Source organism: Rhinichthys klamathensis, unplaced genomic scaffold (genome assembly GCF_029890125.1).
Source record: "Rhinichthys klamathensis goyatoka isolate OS25496 unplaced genomic scaffold, OSU_Roscu_1.1 h1tg000287l_1, whole genome shotgun sequence".
NCBI lineage: Eukaryota > Metazoa > Chordata > Actinopteri > Cypriniformes > Leuciscidae > Rhinichthys > Rhinichthys klamathensis.
The window spans coordinates 62,235-76,331 of NW_026606806.1; the positions used below are offsets into that span (position 1 = coordinate 62,235).

General features: G+C 43.5%; 1 protein-coding gene across 1 annotated transcript in view; it reads left to right on the top strand.

The window, feature by feature from the left end:
- The first annotated feature begins 5,377 nt into the window (after window positions 1-5,377).
- LOC130103412 (dnaJ homolog subfamily C member 13-like) overlaps window positions 5,378-14,097 on the top strand; it is a 161,671-nt gene continuing 152,951 nt past the window's right edge. The window contains exon 1 of the mRNA XM_056269656.1: window positions 5,378-5,554. The gene's annotated coding sequence lies outside the window, so the exon portion shown is untranslated. The remainder of the gene's footprint in view (window positions 5,555-14,097) is intronic.

The following is a 14,097-nucleotide window of genomic DNA, read 5'->3' on the forward strand; positions in this document are numbered from 1 at the left end:
TACTCTACACTGACTCCATGTGAAGCTGATATAGTTCACAGCGCTCCACATCCGTCAGTAGAGGCCGAGACTGCCTGAATGTGTGTTTTGTGTGTCGGTGCGCCACTAACAGCATTAGTGTAACGGGCAGCACATGCTACTCTACTGTACTCTACTCTACTGTACTCTACTCTACTCTACTCTACTCTACTCTACTCTACTCTACTCTACTCTACTCTACACTGACTCCATGTGAAGCTGATATAGTTCACAGCGCTCCACATCCGTCAGTAGAGGCCGAGACTGCCTGAATGTGTGTTTTGTGTGTCGGTGCGCCACTAACAGCATTAGTGTAACGGGCAGCACATGCTACTCTACTGTACTCTACTCTACTGTACTGTACTCTACTCTACTGTACTCTACTCTACTCTACTCTACTCTACTCTACTCTACTCTACTCTACTGTACTCTACTCTACACTGACTCCATGTGAAGCTGATATAGTTCACAGCGCTCCACATCCGTCAGTAGAGGCCGAGACTGCCTGAATGTGTGTTTTGTGTGTCGGTGCGCCGCCAACTGCATTAGTGTAACGGGCAGCACATGCTACTCTACTGCACTCTACTCTACTGTACTCTACTCTACTGCACTCTACTCTACTGTACTCTACTCTACTCTACTCTACTCTACTGCACTCTACTCTACTGTACTCTACTGTACTCTACTCTACTCTACTGTACTCTACTGCACTCTACTCTACTGTACTCTACTCTACTCTACTCTACTGTACTCTACTCTACACTGACTCCATGTGAAGCTGATATAGTTCACAGCGCTCCACATCCGTCAGTAGAGGCCGAGACTGCCTGAATGTGTGTTTTGTGTGTCGGTGCGCCACTAACTGCATTAGTGTAACGGGCAGCACATGCTACTCTACTGCACTCTACTCTACTGTACTCTACTGTACTCTACTCTACTCTACTGTACTCTACTCTACTGTACTCTACTCTACTCTACTGTACTCTACTCTACTCTACTGTACTCTACTCTACTCTACTCTACTGTACTCTACTCTACACTGACTCCATGTGAAGCTGATATAGTTCACAGCGCTCCACATCTGTCAGTAGAGGCCGAGACTGCCTGAATGTGTGTTTTGTGTGTCGGTGGGCCACTAACTGCATTAGTGTAACGGGCAGCACATGCTACTCTACTGTACTCTACTCTACTCTACTCTACTGTACTCTACTCTACTGTACTCTACTCTACTCTACTGTACTCTACTCTACACTGACTCCATGTGAAGCTGATATAGTTCACAGCGCTCCACATCCGTCAGTAGAGGCCGAGACTGCCTGAATGTGTGTTTTGTGTGTCGGTGGGCCACTAACTGCATTAGTGTAACGGGCAGCACATGCTCGAGATCAGATGCTCTGTACGGTCCATCACTGCTCATGTGGAGGCGACGCAGACGACAGCATGTTTCCTCTCTACCTTCAGTCTCGGTGAGTTCCTCAGCTTTACTATATTCACTCGTGGATCTGAGGAGAAATATCAGACCATCACATGATCTAATGATCCGCTGCTTCTTCTCACCATGACTGATGATCTGAGAGATCAACCGGATGTTCTCATGGATTGAACACAGGCCTGTGAGAATGATGTAGAGTAGAAGATTTGACCATTTGTGATTATATATGTTGCATTTAAAAAAAGAATCATTATCATATGTCTTGGTTTTGATGGCTGTTGGCAGAGGAACATTTTCATTGTTTCTTCTAAGCAAGTAACACGCTTTCCTTAGAGTAGTGACAGTTTTAGTTGTTTATTTGAAATAGACACAGACTTTCTGTTTGCCCATTTATTCACTGAATCCTTTAGTTTTCATACTGGCCAATTTCATTCGTTTTTAAATGTAAACAAATAAACTATAGTCATTTGCAAAATCTTACAATTAAGACTCTGTCATGTAAAGACAGTAGTGTGTGATCTCTGAAGTGTGATGTGTGTGTGTGTGCTGTGACAGCGGAGATTGGCCGTCTAAAAGCAGTCTTATGTGCCGAGAAGCGTCCGTTTCTAAAGCTGAAGCACAAAGGGGGCGATTGATGAACGTCACGGATGTTGTGTTTCTCGTCTCCTACGGGTCACGACCTCTTCTTATTGATTACATGCATTCAGTCACAGTATCATGTGTGGTTCCCTGACCTGATTCATCTGGCTTTGTTTACTAAATCACTTTATTTGATCTTTTCCCCACAACCCAAACCTGTGGTTGTTCTTTCAGTGCAGCTTCTGTGAGGACATGAAGAGTTCGGCTCTTCCGTCACGAGTTTGACGGGTTTAAACACACTTGGGTTCCATGAAGCCGGTTTAGGCGGCTAGCCCGACGTGTTTCAGTTTAGTTTGCGCCAATCCTGGGTTTTAGGAATCATGAAAGTGGTTTGGCTTTTAGCAGTGCTCATCGCCATAGTAACTGACGCTCAACGGCTACCCTGGCCCGGGTCAGGTGATGCTCCAGAACTGCCAACCCAACTTGGACCAATCAGCTGTGAGCAAAGTGTCACATGTCTGATGCGATAAAGTCACGGGCACGTTCAAGTTCACAACGGTGCGCAACGTTTTGCTACGGTTTCCGGGTTGAACGTCATGTTAGCGGCGTGCGCCGGTGTGCACCGGGTTAGAGATGCGCTTTCTCTTGTTTGGTGGGCGTGTCAGAACTGCTGTCCAATCAGCAGCAACATGTGTATAACGCACGCGGTATTAAAGTGAACTCGCACAATGGGTTCAAGGAAAGTCATTTACAAATGTGTTCGATGCAGCTCGGTATACGCAACACCTGAGGATATTAGAAGACATGTTTGTCGTAAGTTTTATTGTAAAAATATAGGATATCAACATAATGATGTAGTTGATTATGTTTAGCTTCATTGCAAGTGTGTGACATTTGGTATAGAAATAAACAATGGTAATTAAGTGCTTTTCCTAAAAATGAGAAAGAAAATACAGGGTATTAAAACAGTATGAACTACAAATAAAGTCAGTATGTGAGGCTTTAGTCTTTATTAGGTAAGATGTGTGCTTCCATTTCAGTTTCCACAAACCCCTTCACTCGACTGGGATGTTCTCTTGTGTTCTGGGCGGCAAGTGCAGTAACTGTAACATCGGGCATATTTTGTAGTATTAAACACATATTTATACCGACTTCATCAGGCTCCGAAAATTCTTCACAAAGAATGGCCTTCTCAGCTGCCGTAGTTGCAACTTCAACCCATCACCGTTACTGTTTAGAAAACGCTGTGGAACGTTTTGTCGGGGCTGAACGCAGCCTCGTTCTCAGCGTGTGATTGGCTGTTGGCTCCTGATGTCACAGCTGAACTCCTCGTTCTCAGCGTGTGATTGGCTGTTGGCTCCTGATGTCACAGCTGAACTCCTCGTTCTCAGCGTGTGATTGGCTGTTGGCTCCTGATGTCACAGTTGAACTCCTCGTTCTCAGCGTGTGATTGGCTGTTGGCTCCTGATGTCACAGCTGAACTCCTCGTTCTCAGCGTGTGATTGGCTGTTGGCTCCTGATGTCACAGTTGAACTCCTCGTTCTCAGCTTGTGATTGGCTGTTGGCTCCTGATGTCACAGCTGAACTCCTCGTTCTTAGCGTGTGATTGGCTGTTGGCTCCTGATGTCACAGCTGAACTCCTCGTTCTCAGCGTGTGATTGGCTGTTGGCTCCTCATGTCACAGCTGAACTCCTCGTTCTCAGCGTGTGATTGGCTGTTGGCTCCTGATGTCACAGCTGAACTCCTCGTTCTCAGCGTGTGATTGGCTGTTGGCTCCTGATGTCACAGCTGAACTCCTCGTTCTCAGCGTGTGATTGGCTGTTGGCTCCTGATGTCACAGCTGAACTCCTCGTTCTCAGCGTGTGATTGGCTGTTGGCTCCTGATGTCACAGCTGAACTCCTCGTTCTCAGCGTGTGATTGGCTGTTGGCTCCTGATGTCACAGCTGAACTCCTCGTTCTCAGCGTGTGATTGGCTGTTAGCTCCTGATGTCACAGCTGAACTCCTCGTTCTCAGCGTGTGATTGGCTGTTGGCTCCTGATGTCACAGCTGAACTCCTCGTTCTCAGCGTGTGATTGGCTGTTGGCTCCTGATGTCACAGCTGAACTCCTACACTTAGGATAAAGCCTGATGATAAAGTGATGATCAGCATCATGGGACCAACAAAGGTTGGATTGGTTTTGTGAACTGGAAACTGACCCTGTAACCCTGAGGTTGTTCGACTACCATCGTGGCGCCTGAACCCCTGATTCCCTCTGAACTGTTTTACAAGAGGACAATCCCAGCATTTTCTCACGCACTTCTATGAATTCAGTGCATCAACACTGTAGATCTTTCTGTCATTCTGTATCAGAGAGCTTTTGCTTTGACATTATTTTGGTGTCACTGAAACTCTGGAATCAAAATGGCGAGTCGAACACAAACAGCGACAAAATACAGACAAAAATACTCTAGCGTCAGAAGCGGCTCACCTATCCTCATCACCAGACAACACAGCCAGAATGGATTCAATTTATGCATTAAATACATTTAATTTCATGAATTAACTGTAAGTAAATCACTATTTTTTATTATTTATTTTATTATAAAAATGGTATTGGAAATAAATTCTAATTAATATTAATTAATGTTGAACCCGTTATGAGTGGAGAAGAACATCAGTAGATTATCAGGACATTTAACAAAAAGCATGCCAATGAAAAATGTAAATGAACAAAGTAAGGTTTAGAGTCGCTGTTACTCGGTTGAGTTTCCTGTTCTGCAGACACACACTTCTCCAGTAATGTCCTCCTCACGCGAGCGACTGTTGATCTGTACATGTCAGACGGCCCGGGATAAACTAACTTAATTTGATTACAATTACAAAACGAATATTAAATATTTTTTTATAAACAATAAATAACTAAATAAAGAAAAAATATTTAAAAAGAAAAAATATTTAAAACTAATAAATGATTAAAATGATTAAAAAGAAATACAATTGGATTTAAATAAATTAAAATAATTTATAAAAGCAAATAACTAAATAATTAACTAAAAGTTACTATAAGTAATTAAAAGAAATTATAAAAATAAAGTTGTATTAACCTATTTGAAATATGATTTAAATAAATAAATAATAATGAATAATTTTATAAAAAATAAATGAATAAAATACATCTTGCTTAAAAACGAAATATTTTAAAATTTTATATAATATTTTTTATATAAACACTTTACACCTTTACAGTAGCATGTTCATGTGTGTAGAGTATTAGCTGTCAGGATCTGAGAGATTGCACATCTAGAATCTCTACTTCCTGTCAAGCCCGTCAGCTGACACACGCGTGAGAGTGCCGTCGTGCGCATGCGCAGTGCCCTGCTGGTGGCAGAAGGAAGATGGCGGCGTCCTGGGTTTCTCACTGAAGGAAGCGCGTTCGGCCAGTTTGCGCTTCAGTTCTGGATTATTGAGTTAAAGCAGACTCGTATAGAGGAGGGCGGAGGGCCGAGGGACCGAACCGAGCCGCTTCTGACCCCACAGATCCAGGTAAAACACACTCATTCTCCTTATTCTCCTCATTCTCCGGCACTGCATTCACCGCGCGATCGGGCCAGTGACGCCTGACAGGCAGTGCGCGTTTACTGTAAATACCACAGTAAACCATCAAACCCTAGAGAATATAAAGCGCTTTTACCATCTGTCTGTCTTTTCTGTGTTGATGAATGTCCTATGAATAGGAAACTATGGTATTTTGACAGAAACAATGGTTTGTAAGGTTGATCATAGTTAGAGAGTAATGTTTTATTTTAATAATAGAAGCATCATGTGTCTACTCTTAACCCGTTCGCTACTGTCTACTCTTAACCCGTTCGCTACTGTCTACTCCGTCCTAACCCGTTCGCTACTGTCTACTCTTAACCCGTTCGCTACTGTCTACTCTTAACCAGTTCATTACTGTCTACTCTTAACCCGTTCGCTACTGTCTACTCTTAACCCGTTCGCTACTGTCTACTCTTAACCCGTTCGCTACTGTCTACTCCGTCCTAACCCGTTCGCTACTGTCTACTCTTAACCAGTTCGCTACTGTCTACTCTTAACCCGTTCGCTACTGTCTACTCTTAACCCGTTCGCTACTGTCTACTCTTAACCAGTTCGCTACTGTCTACTCTTAACCCGTTCGCTACTGTCTACTCTTAACCCGTTCACTAGTGTCTACTCTTAACCCGTAAAACAGTCTACTCTTAACCTGTTTGCTTTTGTCTACTCTTAACCCGTTCGCTACTGTCTACTCTTAACCCTTTACACACTGTCTACTCTTAACCCGTTCACTACTGTCTACTCTTAACCCGTTCACTAGTGTCTACTCTTAACCCGTAAAACAGTCTACTCTTAACCTGTTTGCTTTTGTCTACTCTTAACCCGTTCGCTACTGTCTACTCTTAACCCTTTACACACTGTCTACTCTTAACCCGTTCGCTACTGTCTACTCTTAACCCGTTCGCTACTGTCTACTCTTAACCCGTTCGCTACTGTCTACTCTTAACCCGTTCGCTACTGTCTACTCTTAACCCGTTCGCTACTGTCAACTCTTAACCCGTTCGCTACTGTCTACTCTTAACCCTTTACACACTGTCTACTCTTAACCCGTTCGCTACTGTCTACTCTTAACCCGTTCACTAGTGTCTACTCTTAACCCGTAAAACAGTCTACTCTTAACCTGTTTGCTTTTGTCTACTCTTAACCCGTTCGCTACTGTCTACTCTTAACCCTTTACACACTGTCTACTCTTAACCCGTTCACTACTGTCTACTCTTAACCTGTTCGCTACTGTCTACTCTTAACCTGTTTGCTTTTGTCTACTCTTAACCCGTTCGCTACTGTCTACTCTTAACCCGTTCGCTACTGTCTACTCTTAACCCGTTCACTAGTGTCTACTCTTAACCCGCAAAACAGTCTACTCTTAACCTGTTTGCTTTTGTCTACTCTTAACCCGTTCGCTACTGTCTACTCTTAACCCTTTACACACTGTCTACTCTTAACCCGTTCACTACTGTCTACTCTTAACCTGTTCGCTACTGTCTACTCTTAACCCGTTCGCTACTGTCTACTCTTAACCCGTTCGCTACTGTCTACTCTTAACCCGTTCGCAACTGTCTACTCTTAACCCGTTCACTACTGTCTACTCTTAACCTGTTCGCTACTGTCTACTCTTAACCCGTTCGCTACTGTCTACTCTTAACCCGTTCGCTACTGTCTACTCTTAACCAGTTCACTACTGTCTACTCTTAACCCGTTCGCTACTGTCTACTCTTAACCAGTTCATTACTGTCTACTCTTAACCCGTTCGCTACTGTCTACTCTTAACCCGTTCGCTACTGTCTACTCTTAACCAGTTCACTAGTGTCTACTCTTAACCCGTAAAACAGTCTACTCTTAACCTGTTTGCTTTTGTCTACTCTTAACCCGTTCGCTACTGTCTACTCTTAACCCGTTCGCTACTGTCTACTCTTAACCCGTTCACTAGTGTCTACTCTTAACCCGTAAAACAGTCTACTCTTAACCTGTTTGCTTTTGTCTACTCTTAACCCGTTTGCTACTGTCTACTCTTAACCCTTTACACACTGTCTACTCTTAACCCGTTCACTACTGTCTACTCTTAACCTGTTCGCTACTGTCTACTCTTAACCCGTTCGCTACTGTCTACTCTTAACCCGTTCGCTACTGTCTACTCTTAACCCGTTCGCTACTGTCTACTCTTAACCCGTTCGCTACTGTCTACTCTTAACCCGTTCGCTACTGTCTACTCTTAACCAGTTCACTACTGTCTACTCTTAACCCGTTCGCTACTGTCTACTCTTAACCCGTTCGCTACTGTCTACTCTTAACCCTTTACACACTGTCTACTCTTAACCCGTTCACTACTGTCTACTCTTAACCTGTTCGCTACTGTCTACTCTTAACCCGTTCGCTACTGTCTACTCTTAACCCGTTCGCTACTGTCTACTCTTAACCCGTTCGCTACTGTCTACTCTTAACCCGTTCGCTACTGTCTACTCTTAACCCGTTCGCTACTGTCTACTTTTAACCCGTTCGCTACTGTCTACTCTTAACCCGTTCGCTACTGTCTACTCTTAACCAGTTCACTACTGTCTACTCTTAACCCGTTCGCTACTGTCTACTCTTAACCCGTTCGCTACTGTCTACTCTTAACCCTTTACACACTGTCTACTCTTAACCCGTTCACTACTGTCTACTCTTAACCTGTTCGCTACTGTCTACTCTTAATCCCTTCGCTACTGTCTACTCTTAACCCGTTCGCTACTGTCTACTCTTAACCAGTTCACTACTGTCTACTCTTAACCCGTTCGCTACTGTCTACTCTTAACCCGTTCGCTACTGTCTACTCTTAACCCGTTCGCTACTGTCTACTCTTAACCCGTTCGCTACTGTCTACTCTTAACCAGTTCACTACTGTCTACTCTTAACCCGTTCGCTACTGTCTACTCTTAACCCGTTCGCTACTGTCTACTCTTAACCCGTTCACTACTGTCTACTCTTAACCCGTTCGCTACTGTCTACTCTTAACCCGTTCACTAGTGTCTACTCTTAACCCATAAAACAGTCTACTCTTAACCTGTTTGCTTTTGTCTACTCTTAACCCGTTCGCTACTGTCTACTCTTAACCCGTTCGCTACTGTCTACTCTTAACCCGTTCTCTACTGTCTACTCTTAACCCGTTCGCTACTGTCTACTCTTAACCCGTAAAACAGTCTACTCTTAACCTGTTTGCTTTTGTCTACTCTTAACCCGTTCGCTACTGTCTACTCTTAACCCGTTCTCTACTGTCTACTCTTAACCCGTTCGCTACTGTCTACTCTTAACCCGTTCGCTACTGTCTACTCTTAACCCTTTACACACTGTCTACTCTTAACCCGTTCACTACTGTCTACTCTTAACCTGTTCGCTACTGTCTACTCTTAACCTGTTCACTACTGTCTACTCCTAACCCGTTCACTAGTGTCTACTCTTAACCCGTTCTCTACTGTCTACTCTTAACCCGTTCGCTACTGTCTACTCTTAACTCGTTAAACAGTCTACTCTTAACCAGTTCACTACTGTCTACTCTTAACCCGTTCGCTACTGTCTACTCTTAACCCTTTACACACTGTCTACTCTTAACCCGTTCACTACTGTCTACTCTTAACCTGTTCGCTACTGTCTACTCTTAACCCCTTCGCTACTGTCTACTCTTAACCCGTTCGCTACTGTCTACTCTTAACCAGTTCACTACTGTCTACTCTTAACCCGTTCGCTACTGTCTACTCTTAACCCGTTCGCTACTGTCTACACTTAACCCGTTCGCTACTGTCTACTCTTAACCCGTTCGCTACTGTCTACTCTTAACCAGTTCACTACTGTCTTCTCTTAACCCGTTCGCTAGTGTCTACTCTTAACCCGTAAAACAGTCTACTCTTAACCTGTTTGCTTTTGTCTACTCTTAACCCGTTCGCTACTGTCTACTCTTAACCCGTTCGCTACTGTCTACTCTTAACCCGTTCTCTACTGTCTACTCTTAACCCGTTCGCTACTGTCTACTCTTAACCCGTAAAACAGTCTACTCTTAACCTGTTTGCTTTTGTCTACTCTTAACCCGTTCGCTACTGTCTACTCTTAACCCGTTCGCTACTGTCTACTCTTAACCCGTTCTCTACTGTCTACTCTTAACCCGTTCGCTACTGTCTACTCTTAACCCGTAAAACAGTCTACTCTTAACCTGTTTGCTTTTGTCTACTCTTAACCCGTTCGCTACTGTCTACTCTTAACCCGTTCTCTACTGTCTACTCTTAACCCTTTACACACTGTCTACTCTTAACCAATTCACTACTGTCTACTCTTAACCCGTTCGCTACTGTCTACTCTTAACCCGTTCGCTACTGTCTACTCTTAACCCGTTCTCTACTGTCTACTCTTAACCCGTTCGCTACTGTCTACTCTTAACCCGTAAAACAGTCTACTCTTAACCTGTTTGCTTTTGTCTACTCTTAACCCGTTCGCTACTGTCTACTCTTAACCCGTTCGCTACTGTCTACTCTTAACCCTTTACACACTCTCTACTCTTAACCCGTTCACTACTGTCTACTCTTAACCTGTTCGCTACTGTCTACTCTTAACCTGTTCACTACTGTCTACTCCTAACCCGTTCACTAGTGTCTACTCTTAACCCGTTCGCTACTGTCTACTCTAAACCCGTTCACTACTGTCTACTCTTAACCCGTTCGCTACTGTCTACTCTTAACCCGTTCACTAGTGTCTACTCTTAACCCGTAAAACAGTCTACTCTTAACCTGTTTGCTTTTGTCTACTCTTAACCTGTTCACTACTGTCTACTCTTAACCCGTTCGCTACTGTCTACTCTTTACCCGTTCGCTACTGTCTACTCTTAACCCGTTCGCTACTGTCTACTCTTAACCCGTTCGCTACTGTCTACTCTTAACCCGTTCACTACTGTCTACTCTTAACCCGTTCACTACTGTCTACTCTTAACCCGTTCGCTACTGTCTACTCTTAACCCGTTAAACACTGTCTACTCTTAACCAGTTAAACACTGTCTACTCTTAACCCTTTACACACTGTCTACTCTTAACCAGTTCACTACTGTCTACTCTTAACCCGTTCGCTACTGTCTACTCTTAACCCGTTCGCTACTGTCTACTCTTAACCCGTTCTCTACTGTCTACTCTTAACCCGTTCGCTACTGTCTACTCTTAACCCGTAAAACAGTCTACTCTTAACCTGTTTGCTTTTGTCTACTCTTAACCCGTTCGCTACTGTCTACTCTTAACCCGTTCGCTACTGTCTACTCTTAACCCTTTACACACTGTCTACTCTTAACCCGTTCACTACTGTCTACTCTTAACCTGTTCGCTACTGTCTACTCTTAACCTGTTCACTACTGTCTACTCCTAACCCGTTCACTAGTGTCTACTCTTAACCCGTTCGCTACTGTCTACTCTAAACCCGTTCACTACTGTCTACTCTTAACCCGTTCGCTACTGTCTACTCTTAACCCGTTCACTAGTGTCTACTCTTAACCCGTAAAACAGTCTACTCTTAACCTGTTTGCTTTTGTCTACTCTTAACCTGTTTGCTTTTGTCTACTCTTAACCCGTTCGCTACTGTCTACTCTTTACCCGTTCGCTACTGTCTACTCTTAACCCGTTCGCTACTGTCTACTCTTAACCCGTTCGCTACTGTCTACTCTTAACCCGTTCACTACTGTCTACTCTTAACCCGTTCACTACTGTCTACTCTTAACCCGTTCGCTACTGTCTACTCTTAACCCGTTAAACACTGTCTACTCTTAACCAGTTAAACACTGTCTACTCTTAACCCGTTCGCTACTGTCTACTCTTAACCCGTTCGCTACTGTCTACTCTTAACCCGTTCGCTACTGTCTATTCTTAACCTGTTCACTACTCTCTACTCCTAACCCGTTCACTACTGTCTACTCTTAACCCGTTCGCTACTATCTACTCTTAACCCGTTAAACACTGTCTACTCTTAACCTGTTTGCTTTTGTCTACTCTTAACCTGTTCACTACTGTCTACTCTTAACCTGTTCACTACTGTCTACTCTTAACCTGTTCACTACTGTCTACTCTTAACCTGTTCACTACTGTCTACTCTTAACCCGTTCACTACTGTCTACTCTTAACCCGTTCGCTACTGTCTACTCTTAACCCGTTCACTACTGTCTACTCCAAACCCGTTCGCTACTGTCTACTCTTAACCCGTTAAACAATGTCTACGCTTAACCCGTTCGCTACTGTCTACTCTTAACCCGTTCACTACTGTCTACTAGGGGTGTGACGAGACGCTTATCTCACGAGACGAGACTAGACACGAGATTGGGCTCACGAGAACGAGACGAGACGAGATTTTTGCACAATTTTTCAGAAATCCTCAATGACAAAATTCATGGCTGGAAAAATAGTATGCAGGTGCATTTTTCAATGTTTTAACTAATAATCTTCTAATACATGTCATTTCAGGTCTACTTTATGAGTATGAATTATCAAATGCATTGAAAGAAAACAATATTCAAGCACTGTAAAAGGTTTTTATTGACTGGCTTTTCTCCTGTATAATTTCACATTAGTCTCTTCAGACCTTACTGTACATTTAAGAGCTTTCAGAACTTCTGATTGAGGCTGTGTGTGACCTCCTAACTGAACTCCTTTTAACACACATTTAACAGAGAAATAAAAACCGTATAAATAACAAAAATAAATAACTGTTTTCTCTTAGTCTTATTAAGTGCAAACAATAAGTGCGAGTGCAACCATAATCAAAGTTAGCACACAGACTCTTTATAATTGTTGTGAAATTGCGGTTTTATTTTGCACCGGCAGTTATAGGGTTAATGCGGGTGAGTTCGGAAAAGGCCGAGAGAAACGAGGCTGTTTGTCTCTACAGTTGTTCTTGCGTTCCGATTATAAGTTCAGAAACGGAGCCTCCCTTGTCTGTTGTCCTTTGTACGCTACAGTGCTCTCTCAATATTCGCAGTGCCAACAGAGACCAGAGCCGCAAATAAACAGTCCAGAGATGGGTATTGGGAGACGGATTATTTTATGTATGCAGCCTAATTTGTGCGCAATGCACATCAGGGAGCTTGTGTTTTACTTTCACTTACAAATTCGTGACCGCGCGTATAGGGAGCAGCGGTGCTGAGCGCGCATTCTAAATGATAAGACATTTACCAGACGTTTAGTCTGTTGCGCAACGAATCCTCCGCCATCATCACGCGATCAGTGAACTGTGATTCGTGCTGCACTGATTGCAACGGCAACTCGTGCTGGATGAGCAGAGCAGACTTTTGCATTAGTTTATAATGGTTTTTATTTTTTTATAAAAACAACAAAACGATAGTTTAGGCGAATGTGAGTGTAGCGGTGGAATATTAATGGGGATATCGCGAGACAGCTTTTTTACTCGACGAGAAATCTCGTCATATTTAGTCTCGCGAGATCTCGTGGCACGAGATCTCGTCACACCCCTACTGTCTACTCTTAACCTGTTCGCTACTGTCTACTCTTAACCCGTTCACTAGTGTCTACTCTTAACCCATAAAACAGTCTACTCTTAACCTGTTTGCTTTTGTCTACTCTTAACCCGTTCGCTACTGTCTACTCTTAACCCGTTCGCTACTGTCTACTCTTAACCCGTTCTCTACTGTCTACTCTTAACCCGTTCGCTACTGTCTACTCTTAACCCGTAAAACAGTCTACTCTTAACCTGTTTGCTTTTGTCTACTCTTAACCCGTTCGCTACTGTCTACTCTTAACCCGTTCTCTACTGTCTACTCTTAACCCGTTCGCTACTGTCTACTCTTAACCCGTTCGCTACTGTCTACTCTTAACCCTTTACACACTGTCTACTCTTAACCCGTTCACTACTGTCTACTCTTAACCTGTTCGCTACTGTCTACTCTTAACCTGTTCACTACTGTCTACTCCTAACCCGTTCACTAGTGTCTACTCTTAACCCGTTCTCTACTGTCTACTCTTAACCCGTTCGCTACTGTCTACTCTTAACCCGTTAAACAGTCTACTCTTAACCAGTTCACTACTGTCTACTCTTAACCCGTTCGCTACTGTCTACTCTTAACCCTTTACACACTGTCTACTCTTAACCCGTTCACTACTGTCTACTCTTAACCTGTTCGCTACTGTCTACTCTTAACCCCTTCGCTACTGTCTACTCTTAACCCGTTCGCTACTGTCTACTCTTAACCAGTTCACTACTGTCTACTCTTAACCCGTTCGCTACTGTCTACTCTTAACCCGTTCGCTACTGTCTACACTTAACCCGTTCGCTACTGTCTACTCTTAACCCGTTCGCTACTGTCTACTCTTAACCAGTTCACTACTGTCTTCTCTTAACCCGTTCGCTAGTGTCTACTCTTAACCCGTAAAACAGTCTACTCTTAACCTGTTTGCTTTTGTCTACTCTTAACCCGTTCGCTACTGTCTACTCTTAACCCGTTCGCTACTGTCTACTCTTAACCCGTTCTCTACTGTCTACTCTTA